At 46.2% G+C, this 13,561-nt stretch overlaps 2 long non-coding RNA genes across 2 annotated transcripts in view; one reads left to right on the top strand and one right to left on the bottom strand.

The window, feature by feature from the left end:
• Positions 1-2,065, top strand: part of LOC134481879 (uncharacterized) — a 37,716-nt gene extending 35,651 nt beyond the window's left edge. Inside the window, exon 3 of the long non-coding RNA XR_010057760.1 lies at positions 929-2,065. This is a non-coding gene — a long non-coding RNA (uncharacterized LOC134481879). The remainder of the gene's footprint in view (positions 1-928) is intronic.
• A 7,784-nt stretch (positions 2,066-9,849) lies between these two features.
• LOC120096542 (uncharacterized) lies at positions 9,850-13,561 on the bottom strand. Its single transcript, XR_005493052.2, has 3 exons — positions 13,183-13,561; positions 12,861-13,075; positions 9,850-10,450 (listed from the first exon to the last, which is right to left on the bottom strand). It is a non-coding gene; the product is annotated as an uncharacterized LOC120096542 (long non-coding RNA).

The following is a 13,561-nucleotide window of genomic DNA, read 5'->3' as shown; positions in this document are numbered from 1 at the left end:
TAATTTGGAGTTGAGGGTAGGGCATTGGCTCAGCAGTTAGCAGTGCTTGTTTCACAACCGTGAGGACTGGCGTTCAGATGCCAAGCCACATAAAAAGCTGTGTGTGCAGTACATGCCCGAAACCCCAGGCGTGAGAGGAGCTGGTGCTGGAGGACCCTGAGGGTTGCTGACTTCCAGCCTAGCCCAGAAAACACAAACTATAGGTTCAGGCGGAAACTCTGCCAAGAGGATGGAGAGCTGACCCTGTGGCTAAGAGCACTGGCTGTTCTTCAAAAGGACTTAGGTTTGGATCTCAACACCCACAAGTTGTTCACAAACATCTGTAACTCCAGGTCTAGGGAGTCTGGTGTCTTCCTCTGGTTTCAGCAGTCCTTGGGCACGGTAAGCAGAGACACATAAAGTAAAAACATCCTGTACACGTAAAAAGATACCTGATGCCTTCAGGTGTCCGCACCTGTTCACGCACGTGCACATACACTCACACAAACACATATGCACACAGATAAATAGATAAACCATCTCAAAAGAATAAAAGAAAGTTTGAAGTGGAAATTTCTGGTTCCTCTGGAAACTCAGCTATGTCATACAACATTTTGCTGGGGCAGACAGGTGAAAGGATGTTTAGAATGTTGAAGCAGACACGTGTGAGGGATGTTTGCTGAAGCGGACATGAGAGAACACATGATATTAGAAAGAAGGACTACACATATGACCTCACAGACAGTGGGAAGGGGCTCTGGCGTTGGCTAGCCTTGCTCCGCCTTGCTCCGCCCTGCTCCACCCTGCTCCGCCCTGCTCCACCCTGCTCCGCCTTGCTAGTCTTCACTGGCGCGTTAATACATTGGCTCGCCATGCATCACGCTGTGATCTTCTCTTGGCATCATGTCCCACAGAGTAGCTTGCCAAAGAACTTTTTGCACTTCTGCAGACTCAGGCCGATTGGCAGAGCCTCGAGGTTTCTTCTGGATCAATCTGCCATTGCTGATTCGTGGGTGGTGATCACAGAGTGGGCTGGACTGCAGCTGCTGATGTTGGTGTTGGTGTTTGCTAGAGGACTGGACTGCTGACAACGAAGATTGGAATCGCCCCAAAGAACCATTTCTAAAGAGGTCACAACCCCCTTTTCCCTATTAATTTTTCTTTCCCCACTACCTCTGCAGGGTGGTGGGCTAGAAGGGAGGTTGAAGCGATTAAGAACACTTACTGAGCGCTGGAGAGATGGCTCAGTGGTTAAGACCACTGTCCGCTCTTCCAGAGATCCTGAGTTCAATTCCCAGCAACCACATGGTGGCTCACAACCATCTGAAATGGGGATCTGATGCCCTCTTCTGGTGAGTCTGAAGACAGTTGCAGTGTGCTCATGTAAATGAATAGATAAATAAAATATATTTTAAAAAAAGAACACTTATTGAAGTAGGTTTTGAACAATCAAAGCCTACAAACGTTTTGATATGATACAGCAGATCTCTCCCTCCAGGGGGGACAGAAAGGCTTATATGTCAGGAAGGTGGAGACTGTCGAGATTCTCTGAGGCTCCTCACTAGCTACAGACAAAATAAACAACCACCTAGGGAGCAGACACTGACCGTGGAACAGCAGAGAGCGGGCCTCTGGGACCAGAGAGCTACCATCAAGGCCTTCAGGGAGCTCCAGGCCTGTGGCTGCTGGATCCTCATCTCTTTTGGGATGGACTTCAGTAATGTATCTGCTTTTTAAAAAAAGACTTATGTTTATTTCTCTCTCTCTCTCTCTCTCTCTCTGTGTGCATGTGCGTGTGTGTGTGTGTGTGTGTGTGTGTGTGTGTGTGTGTGTGACCAGCAAAGCATATTCAATGCCCTGGAGCTGGATGTGGGTGCTGGGAATTGAACTCTGATCCTCTACAAAATCAGCATGAGCTCTTAGTGGCCCAACCATCTAGCTCTCTAGTTGCTTCTTTCTTCTCTCTTCTTTTTTTTCTTTTTCATTTCTTTTCTTTTTTTTTTTTTTGAGTCATCCCTGCTCCCATAAGAGATCTCTCATCCACACCCCTGTCAGTAGCTCTAGTAAAAACTCTCCAATTCCTCAAGCTGGACTTTGTGTGGTTATTACTTTGGTCTGTTGCTGTCTTCCTTTCTGGGACGTGTTTCCCTGGGTAAATTCTCCCACACATCAAGGAGGATCACAGACCGTTCAAGGCCAACCTGCTCACTGTGAGCTCAGGCACACAGGCTACACAGTGAGACTCTGTCTCAAACTAACAAAATAAAGGTTATTCCAAGTCACCTTGAAGAACAGTTCTGCTGAACTGCCTGGTTCCTTGTATGTTTTTTCCTGATTCCTTTACTGATGAATAAGAAACCAGTGTCTGATATACAAACTGTCTACTCTCCTGCCTAAGAAAAGTATGGCTGCTTTTTGATTGGTTTGTCTGTTATGAGACAGGGTTTTTCTGAGTAGCCCTGGCTGTCCTGAAACTCTCTGTAGACCAGGCTGGCCTCAAACTCAGAGATCTGCCTGCCTCTGCCTCCCATGTGCTGGGACTAAAGGCTTGTTCTACCACCATCTGTCTTATTTGTTGTTTGTTTTGTTTTAGATATTTATTTCTCTGGATGAATTTTCAATTCATTCTGGCAAATAGAAGGAACATGATTACTGGGTTTTATTGTAGGATTCCCCCCCGCCTTCTTTTTCTTTTTCTTTCTGAGACAGGATTTCACTGTGTAGTCCTGGCTGTCCTGGAACTCACTCTGTAGATCAGTCTGGCCTCAGACTCACAGAGTCCGCCTGCCTCCGCCTCCGGAGTGCTTGGATTAAAGGCATGTGCTGTTGCCACCACCACCCAGCAATTTCATTTTATAAGAAACTCAGAGCTGGGCCTGGTGTCACTAGTCTGGAATCCCAGCTACTCAGGAGAGTTAGGATCATGAGTTCAAAGTCAACCTGGCTAGCAAGTGTGAGGGAATGAAATTGGGCTACACTGAGATACCCTGTCTCAAACACACACACAAAAGGAGGAGAGGAAGGGAGGAAATCAAAACAGAACTCTTAAACTAGAGATTCTTGTTTTGTTTTTTATGGGTTCTTTCTCTTTAAAAGATTTATTTCATTTTATTATTTTAATTTTGTAGGACAGCTGTGAGACACCAGTGGGTACTGAGAATTGAACCCGGGTTCTCTGCAACAGCAACAAGTGCTCTTTCCTGATGAGCCGTCTTTCCGGCTCTTTTGTGAGTTTTTCTAAAAGGCATTCTTGCATTCGTGCATGCTTCCTCACTGGTGCAAAGGCCCAAGGTGGGTACCAGGGCCTCCACCATCTACCTCCATCACTCCACCTGTTCCCTTTGAGGAAGGGTGTCTTCTCGAACCCAGGCCTATCTTGTCTGTGCTAGGCCAGGAGCGGGCAAAGCCCCGTGATTTCACCTCTGCCCTCACTTGCAGCTGAGGTTATAGGGACACGTATGTAGGACAGCTGGCTTGTTGCATGCGTGGGTCCTGGGATCCAAACTTTGTTCTTCAGGATTACACAGCCAAGTGCTCTTAACAACTGAGCTGAGCTCTCTCTCTCTCTCTCTCTCTCTCTCTCTCTCTTTCTCTCTCTCTCGTGTGTGTGTGTGTGTGTGTGTGTCTGTGTGTTTGAGTCAGGGTTTCACTATGTAATCTATGTGACCTAGAACTCACTATGTAGCCTAGGCTGACCTCAAATTTGGAGCAATCCTCCTGCCTCAGTCTTTAGCTTCTCCAATGCTGAGATTACAGATATACCATGAAGTTCAGCTCAACAGGTTTTTTTTTTTCTTTTCTTTTCTTTTTTTCAGAGCTGGGGACTGAACCTAGGGCCTTCTAGGCAAGCGCTCTACCACTGAGCCAAATCCCCAACCCCTCAACAGGTTTTTTTTTTTAGATTTATTTATTTATTTATTATGATTAAGAATTCCAGAAGAGGGCACCAGATCTCATTATAGATGGTTGTGAGCCACCATGTGGTTGCTGGGATTTGAACTCAGGACCTCTGGAAGAGCACACAGTGCTCTTAACCGCTGAGCCATCTCTCCAGCCCAACAGGTTTTTTTTTTGGGTTGTATGTTTTATGTTTTTAATTCTGTGGTGGGAAATATGCTAACATGTGTGTAAGGAAAACACACTCCAGAGACAAGGGAAAGGGGTGGGAAGAGGCTTAAAACACACTTTTATTATGCTTTTCCTTCTTTTTTTTTTTTTTTTAAAGATTTATTTATTTATTATAAATGAGTACACTGTAGCTGTCTTCAGACGGGCCAGAAGAGGGCATCAGATTCCATTAGAGATGGTTGTTAGCCACCATGTGGTTGCTGGGATTTGAACTCAGGACCTCTGGAAGAGCAGTCAGTGCTCTTAACCGCTGAGCCATCTCTCCAGCCCTTTTCCTTCTTTTTTTAAAAGATTTATTTATTTTATTTATGAGTACCCTGTAGCTATTCTCAGACACATCAGAAGAGAGCATCAGATCCCATTGCAGATGGTTGAGAGCCACCATGTGGCTGCTGGGAATTGAACTCAGGACCTCTGGAAGAGCATTCAGTGCTCTTATCCGCTGAGCCATCTCTCCAGCCCTCTATAAAACACATTCTTTTTTTTTTTTAAGATTTATTTATCATATATAAGTACACTGTAGCTCTCTTCAGAGATACCAGACAGAGCTCAGAGACACTAGAGAGGGCTTCTTTCTTCTTAAGACAGGGTCTCTCTATGGATTCCTAGTTGTTCTGGAACTCTCTAAGGAGCCTTGGCTATCCTAGAACTTGCTATGTTGAGCAAGATGGCCTCAAACTCACAAAGACCCTCTACGTCCTGAGTGCTGGGGTTAAAGGCAGGTACCACTGTGCTCAGCTTATTCGCGTGCGCGCGCGCATGCGTGTGTATTTACACATGTGTGTGGAGATCAGTCTGTCTCACACAGGGTTACTGGAGATTAGCTTAGGTCCTGAGCTTGAGTGGCAAGTGCCTACCAGCTGAGCCTCCCCAGCTCAGAAGACGTTTATCTTTACAGCTTTATCATTGCTTCTGTTCTAGACTGTTAACTCACTCTATTGGGGGTTAATATTAAAAACTCAGAGGCTGAGAGGTGGTTCAGAGGTTAAGAGTTCTTAATCTTGCCAAGTACCCAAATTTGATTCCCAGCCACCATGACAGGCGGCTCGCTGCCTGTAACTCCAGCTCCAGGGGGTCTGACGCTCTCTTCTGGACTCCATAGCACATGTACTTATTTATACATACCCAGACATGGACACATGCACATACACACGCACACATACACACAGAATAAAAAGATTAAAAACTCCACTGGTAGGCAAGTGTGACGTACGACTATAATCCTAGAAGTGTGGAGACTGAGCAAGGTCTGAGGTCAGCCTGGCCTACACAGAGAACGCCTGCCTCAGAAAACTAAAACAACACCAACAAGTCTTTCATTGTTCCCGGGGCATAGCTTCCTGACAGAACTCTTGTGTAGTTTGCATTAGCCTGAAGGTTTAATCCTTAGCTAAAAATAAAACGAAATAAATAAATCCTTTATAAATAGTGTTGGGAAACAGGTGCGGTGGCTCACACCTGTAATCCCAGCAGCTGGAAGGCTGAGGTAGGAAGATCACTAGTCTGAGGCATGCCCAGACCACAGAGTAACATGCAGGCTAGCCCGGTGTACAGAGTAAGACTCTGTCCAAAACACGCGCGCGCGCACACGCACGCACACACGAATAAGCTGAGCACAGTGGTACCTGCCTTTAACCCCAGCACTCAGGACGTAGAGGGTCTTTGTGAGTTTGAGGCCATCTTGCTCAACATAGCAAGTTCTAGGATAGCCAAGGCTCCTTAGAGAGTTCCAGAACAACTAGGAATCCATAGAGAGACCCTATCTTTTTTTTTTTTTTTTTTTTTTTTTCCGGAGCTGGGGACCGAACTCAGGGCCTTGTGCTTGCTAGGCAAGTGCTCTAGCACTGAGCTAAATCCCCAACCCCTAGAGACCCTATCTTAAGAAGAAGTAAAAGCATAATAAAAACATGTTTTAAGTCTCTTCCCACCCTTTTCCCTTGTCTCTGGAGTGTGTTTTCCTTACCCACATGTTAGCATATTTCCCACCACAGAATTAAAAACATAAAACATACAACCCTAAAAAAAAACCTGTTGAGGGGTTGGGGATTTGGCTCAGTGGTAGAGCGCTTGCCTAGAAGGCCCTAGGTTCGGTCCCCAGCTCTGAAAAAAAGAAAAGAAAAGAAAAAAAAAACCTGTTGAGCTGAACTTCATGGTATATCTGTAATCTCAGCATTGGAAAAGCTAAAGACTGAGGCAGGAGGATTGCTCCAAATTTGAGGTCAGCCTAGACTACATAGTGAGTTCTAGGTCACATAGATTACATAGTGAGACCCTGACTTAAACACACACACACACACACACACACACACACACACACAGAGAAACTCAGAGAGAGAGAGAGAGACAGAGACAGAGACAGAGACAGACAGAGAGAGAGAGACAGAGAGAGAGAGAGACAGAGAGAGAGAAAGAGGGAGAGAGAAGAGAGCACTATGGTGGATCATACCTGCCATCTCATTACTTGAGGGCAGGAAGATTAGGAGCCCAGTGGTATTGTCATTATCCTCAGCTGTGGTGTGAACTAGAGGCTAGCCTGGGGTACATGAGACCCTGTCTCAACACTGCCACACCCCTTCCCTAAAATGGAGGAAGGATTTCTACTGCAGGAGACATGGATGTGGGAACACTGTAGAGGACACAAGCATGTGAGTGGGGTGGACCTCAGAGTTTAGCCTCTCGGTAACAACAGCAAGCTCATAAATAGCTGTCTTTTCCCTCTTTTCCTGTGTGTAGGTGGGACTGAGCCCAGAGCCTCGCCTCATGCCTGTTCAGCAAGCTCTCTACCACTGAGCTCCACCCTTAGACCCAGTAGAGTTCCTTTTCCCAGGGGGCTGCGTGTCAGGGATCCAGGGGGATGTGCATCTGACACCGCTGATGGTAACCAAGGGCGATGGCTCTCCTCAAGCATGGCTGGAGCTCACTGGGCATCGTGGACTTCAGCTACCCCAGGCCCAGGCGACAGGGAGAGAGGGTAGGGTAATGTTTCTAGGTCCACTTGTAGTTTCTGAGAACATGTACTGAGAGGAGGCCAGATGACACCAGGCCTGTGAGAAAAAGAAACCAAAACAAGCCATGTTGTGGAGGTTGTGGCGCGAGAGGAAGACAGGCACTGAGCAGAAAAGACCTCTCTTTGGGGTGAAGAGAGAAGGCAGAGGAGGGGACAGCATCGGTCTTCTGAGGCAGATCAGAGAGACACTAAGAGAAATGGGAGGCATACAGCAGGAGGCAGAAGATGAGGGGACACCAGGGTGGCCCAGCCCCATTGTGGAAACATTTGTTTACTCATCCTACCCCGGGGGTGTGTATCACAATAGCCTTGTCCCTCTGTAAAATGGCAGAGGGGGGCCGTGCCTGGCATACTCTCTAACATTTTAAAATTGTGTTTGTTATTAGTGTGTGTGTGAGTGCAGACTGGCTTGTGCCACAGCACGTGTGTGTGCGTGCGTGCGTGTGTGTGTGTGTGTGTGTGTGTGTGTGTGTGTGTGTGTGAACAACTTTTGCCTTTACATGAGTTTTGGAGCCCTGGACACAATCTTCCTTACTCTCTACAAGTCTGCTGTTTTTAATTCCTAAAATGAACTCCGCTGGAGAGATGGCTCAGTGGTTCAGAGGACTCGAGTTCAGCTCCCAGCAACCACATGGTGGCTCACAACCATCTGCAATGGGATCCGATGGCCTCTGCTGGTGTGTCTGAAGACAGCGACCGTGTACCCACTCACATACATAAATTAAAAATAAATAAATAATAAAACGAACTCCATGACAAGACTTTGTTCATGAGATTTTTGCTTTGTTTTGTTTTCTCAGACAGGGTTTCTCTGTGTAGCCTCAACTGGCTTAGCCTTGGCTGGCCTGGAACTTGATCTATAGACCAGGCTGGCCTCGAACTCACAGAGATCTGCCTGCCTCCTGAGTGCTGGAGTTAAAGGTGTGTGTGCAGCACCACCTCTGGCCATCTGGAAGTTCTTTTCACAGGATCACAGAAGGCAATGTGAACAAAGAACACCCAGAAACTCAGTAAGTGTTCCACATCATGAAGTCCCTGTGTGTACACATCCCTGGTTGTAAGCTTGCCTCAAGCCCTTTGGGGGACGGGGGAAAGTTTGAGATGAGGTCTGATTTATGTAGTTCTGGCTGGCCTGAAATGTAGACTCTGCTTGCCTGTGTCCTAAGTTCTGGGATTAAAGGAGTGGGCTACGACATCCATCTATGAATCAAATTAACTTTCTACCTAGAAACAGAATAAAGGCAATTTAAGTGTCTACTTTCTCCTCTCCCCTCCTCCCCAAAAATGACCTGAGCTGGTCATGGTGGCTCATGCCTTTTACCCCAGCATGTCAGAGGTGGCTGCTGGGGCACCAGCTCCTGCTCTCCCCGTAGATGATATCTCAAACATTCTGTGAGTCACTTGTGGTTCTTCGATGCATTTTGTTTTGATATTTATTTATTTATTTTTAAAGATTTAGTTATTATGTATACAGCGCTCCACCTGCATGTACACGTGCAGGCCAGAAGAGGGCACCAGATCTCATTACAGTTGGTTGTGAGCCACCATGTGGTTGCTGGGAATTGAACTCATGACCTCTGGAAGAGCAGTCAGTGCTCTTAACTCTGAGCCATCTCTCCAGCCCCCTTGTTTTGATTTTTAAAGGGGAGTGGTTGGGGCTGGGGATTTAGCTCAGTGGTAGAGCGCTTACCTAGGAAGCGCAAGGCCCTGGGTTCGGTCCCCAGCTCCGAAAAAAAGAACCAAAAATAAATAAATAAAAAATAAAGGGGAGTGGTTATCTTAGCTCACAATCCCCACTAATAGACCATCATAGCAGGGAAGTTAAGGTGGCAGGACTCACACTTGGGGTCACATGGAGCCATAATTAGGGTCACAACTGGGGCTACACCTGGAATCACACCTGGGGTCACACCTGAGGGTCACAGGGCAACCATGCCAAGAGCAGACAGAAAGGAGTGCATAGGGTGGAACATAGAAAGGGAAAGAAGGAAGACTAGAAACAGCATGCTGATCTGTGCAGACAGTGACAGGCTGGCACTTTTGGTTTGAGGTGGTATGGGACGATGTGAGCTGGCTCAGGGCAGCTCCATACATACAGTTTCCTAGTATCTCATACAGCAGCTCTACCTGATTTTTTAAAAAAAATAGTACCAGTTTGTTGTTGTTGGTGGTGTGTGTGTGTGTGTGTGTCTGTGTGTGTGTGTGTTAAGACAGGGTCTCACTTGGTATTCCTGATTCTCCTGGAACTTACTTTGTAGACCAGGCTGGCCTAAAACTAAGAGATCTTCTCACCTTTGCCTCCTGAGGTCTGGGATTGAAGACATGTGCCTGGCTTGACTTTTTTTTTTTTTAATACTGAGCTGTATGTGGTAATATACACCTTTAATTATAGCACTCAGGAGGCTGAGGTGCAAGTACCTTTATGAATAGAATGAGCTACAGGCCAGCCAGGGCTACATATAGAGATCTTGTCTCCCCAAAACAAAACTATGTAAATGTATTTCTACACACACACAAACGCCTGCTTGTCTTGCCAGAAGAGGAGGTCAGCTCTCCTAGAACTGAGTCCCAGAGGGTTGTGATGTAGGTCTAAGGAATTGAACCTTGGGTTTTCTGCTAGGACAGCATGTAGCTGGTCTTTGCTATTTGTGGGTTCTTCTTCCCACCCTTCCTCCACCCCTACCCACTCCCACCCCTGTTTTGCCCTAATAATAGACAGGAGAGACAGAGAGTGGGGTGTCTTAGGGTTTTACTGCTGGGAACATAACCATGACCAAGGGAACTCGTATAAGGACAACATTTAATGGCTGGCTTACAGGTTCAGAGGTTCAGTCCATTATCATCAGGGCAGGAACATGGCAGTGCCTAGGTAGGCATGGTGCAGGAGGAGCTGAGAGTTCTACATCTTGTTCCAAAGGCAAACTGGAGAAGACTGGCTTCCAGGCAGCTAGGAGGAAGCTCTCAAAGTCCATGCCCACAGTGACACACTTCCTCCAAAAAGGCCACACCCACTCCAACAAATGCTTCTCTCTGGGCCAATCACATACAAACTATCACAAGAGGAGACAGTTACAGATCCCTGAGTCTAATTTCTTTCCTTTGTTTTTTCTTTGAGCCCAAACTACTAACCACACCCAACCCCCTGAATGACCAACAATCGTCTATGCCGCCTCGTAAAGTCCTTAGTGTTTATATAACCTCTGAAACGTTCCCAGAATTCCAAAGGCCTCACAGGCGCAGAAACTGTCTGCAGCTGGGAAGACCACGCCCCTCTGAAGCACCTGCAATCATAGTCAGCTGATACGGGCAGTGTGACGCAACACCCGATCTCCGCACCTGGGATTAAAATGAAAGCACATTCTTATAATATTTCTGTGTTTTTTAAAGAAGCCAAAACTGTTACCACACAGCAAGTGTTCCTCACCCCCCACTCCCTACCTCAAAACAGCCAGGGATTTTCTGTGTGGCCCTGGCTGTCCTGGAACTCACTCTGTAGGCCAGGCTAGCCTTAACTCAAACTCAGCCACCCGCCTGAGGCTGCCTCCCGAGTTCTGCGATTAAAGGCGTGCGCCACCACTGCCCGGCCAGCGAGTGTTCTTAACCACTGAGAAATCTCTCCGGCTTCGATTTATTTATTGTTTTATTTTTTAAGGTTTATTTTACTTTAACATTGTGTGTATGTGCGTGTCTGTGTGGGAGTATGTGCACACGCGCCCTTGGAGTTCAGAAGTGTGTATTGGGGCCCTTGGACCCATTCAGGATATCAAGATACTTGATAAGGGTGTTGCGAACCATGCTCAGGCCTTCTGCAGAGCCCCACGTGTTTTTGTTTGTTTGTTTGTTTGTTTGTTTGTTTTTGTTTTTTCCGGAGCTGGGGACCGAACCCAGGGCCTTGCGCTTGCTAGGCAAGCGCTCTACCACTGAGCTAAATCCCCAACCCCAAAAATGTGTAGCCCAGGCTGGCCTCGAACTCGTGATCCTCCTGCCTCTGCCTCCTTCAGCAAATCCTACCGGCGTGCGCCACCACAACCGGCCATCCCCACGTGTTTTTTTAAACTGCTAAGCAATCTCTCTAGCGTCCTGTACATGTTCTTATCGTCAGTTGTAATCTGAATCCATTGAAAATTGGGGTCACTTTACTTCTGTCTCTTAGCCAGGAAATGACTTGATTCTGAAATTGCAGGAATCTGTGCTGAGGAATGAAGGCAAGGACACAGCATAATGGCGGAGAAAGGGAGAAGAGGCGTGGCGGTGTAGTTAGGCTAACCTTGAACTAGCGATCCTCCTGCCTCCGGCCCCCAGCGTTAGGTTACAGCAGGCTTCCTTCATTATGCATTGTATTCTCCTGGTTTTGGAGACTGGGTTTCACTCTCATCTGCTGGCCCAGAACTTACAGCATTTCTTCTGTCTCAGTGCTCTGAGTACTGAATTACAGGCTACCACCAGCACAACATTTCTTTCTTTTTTTTTTTTTTAAAGATTTATTTATTTATTATATATATAAGTACACTGTAGCTGTCTTCAGACACACCAGAAGAGGGCATCGGATCTCTTTACAGATGGTTGTGAGCCACCATGTGGTTGCTGGGAATTGAACTCATGACCTCTGAAAGAGCAGTCGGGTGCTCTTAACTGCTGAGCCATCTCTCCAGCCCACAACATTTCTTAAATTGATGTATTGAATTAAAAACTAAAAATCCCTTTTGCAGAATGAGTTGTCTGTCAGTGGAGTTTAAACATATGAATCCGTCATTCAAGTCTTGTAGGCAATATACATTTACTATAGCTGTTTTTTTTTTTTTCCCCAAAGCAATATTTTGAAAAATAGGGCACGGCTGTGGTGATGCACGATAGGTGAGGTCAGGAGGATGTAGAACTCAAGGCCAGTTTGTGCTAAGGAGAACAGAAAGGAAAAATAAAAGAAAGGATAAAATACTGTCATAGCCCAGTAAGTGCTCTGTCAATACAGCTCTCTTTCTCTGTGTGTGAGTGTGTGTGTGAGTGTGTGTATCTGCCTGTGTGTGTGTATCTGCCTGTGTGTGTCTGCCTATGTGTGTGTGTATCTGCCTGTGTGTGTATCTGCATTGTGAGTGTGTATCTGCCTGTGTGTGTGTGTGTATCTGCCTGTGTGTGTGTATATCTGCCTGTGTGTGTGTATCTGCCTGTGTGTGTGTATCTGCCTGTGTGTATGTGTTTCTGGCTGTGTGTATATGTGTGTGTATCTGCCTGTGTGTGTGTGTATCTGCCAGTGTGTGTGAGTGTGTATCTGCATGTATGTATGTGTTTCTGCCTGTGTGTATATGTGTGTGTATCTGCCTGTGTGTGTATGAGTGTGTGTATTTGCATATGTGTGTGTTGTATCTGCCTGTGTGTATGAGTATCTGACTGTATGTATGTGTGTGTGTGTATGTGCCTGTGTGAATATGTGACTGTGTGTATCTGCATGTGTATGTATGAGTATGTGTATTTGCCTCTATGTGTGTGTTCATCCTATTTCTAGTTTTTTTTTTTTTTTTAACAGAATAGGGCAGATGTTTGTGAGCCACCATGTGGTTGCTGGGAATTGAACTCAGGACCTCTGGAAGAGCAGTCAGTGCTCTTAACCGCTGAGCCATCTCTCCAGCCCCCTATTTCTAATTTCTGATGGAGTTGAGTTGTGTAACTGAAGATCAATTTAGCTTGATTCATTAATATTTAACAGAAAAGTGATTGATGAGCTGAAGATAAGAAAATTAATTCACTGTACCTAGTTTTTAATTTCGTGATAGAACCACAAGCCTGTGCCAGGGCCGGGCTGCTCCTGGAGACGGTTTTGGCCTCTAGACTCTGGAATGGAAGCCAGCTCCTCCCCTGGTTTTCATTCATCTTTGTTCTCAGACAAGTGTCTCTTGATTGGCTGCTGGTGTCAGGTCGCCTTCATCCCCCACTGTGTACTAAAATCTCAAGCTCTTAGAACGTAGACTGGGAGAGAAAAATTCTCTGCTTAGGGAATGCTGTCATTTAGCAATTCAGCTTTAAAGACTGTATTCGTAATGAATTACAGATAATTAATTGATCACCAGACTTACATGTTGGCCAAATATTCCACAGAATCAAGTAGATTGGTCTTCTTCAGTTCCCAGTGACCTGGGCTTCTGTTTGTTTCTCAGCTTTTTACTTACGGGCTCTGTTAAAAGAAGGTATCCTAGCAGCCGTCTCTAAGCTACAGTTTGTGGGTTTGTAATTGCTGGATCTCTCTTAGATACAGGGGGAAATCACCCCTGAGCATAGCATGTGGTACACCCTATAATCCCAGCACTTGGAAGCAGAGCCAGAAGGAAACACATAAATTTAAGGCCAGCCTTGTGTACAAAATGAGTTCCAGTCCGCATTAGGACCACAGACTGGGATCTTTTCTCCACAACACAGAATGGGCTGGAGAGATGGTTAAGAACACTTGCTGCTGGG

This window comes from Rattus norvegicus, chromosome 14 (assembly GCF_036323735.1).
Source record: "Rattus norvegicus strain BN/NHsdMcwi chromosome 14, GRCr8, whole genome shotgun sequence".
Classification (NCBI taxonomy): Eukaryota; Metazoa; Chordata; class Mammalia; order Rodentia; family Muridae; genus Rattus; species Rattus norvegicus.
Note: the sequence above shows the minus strand (reverse complement) of the source record. Positions and strands in the feature narration are given on the sequence as shown.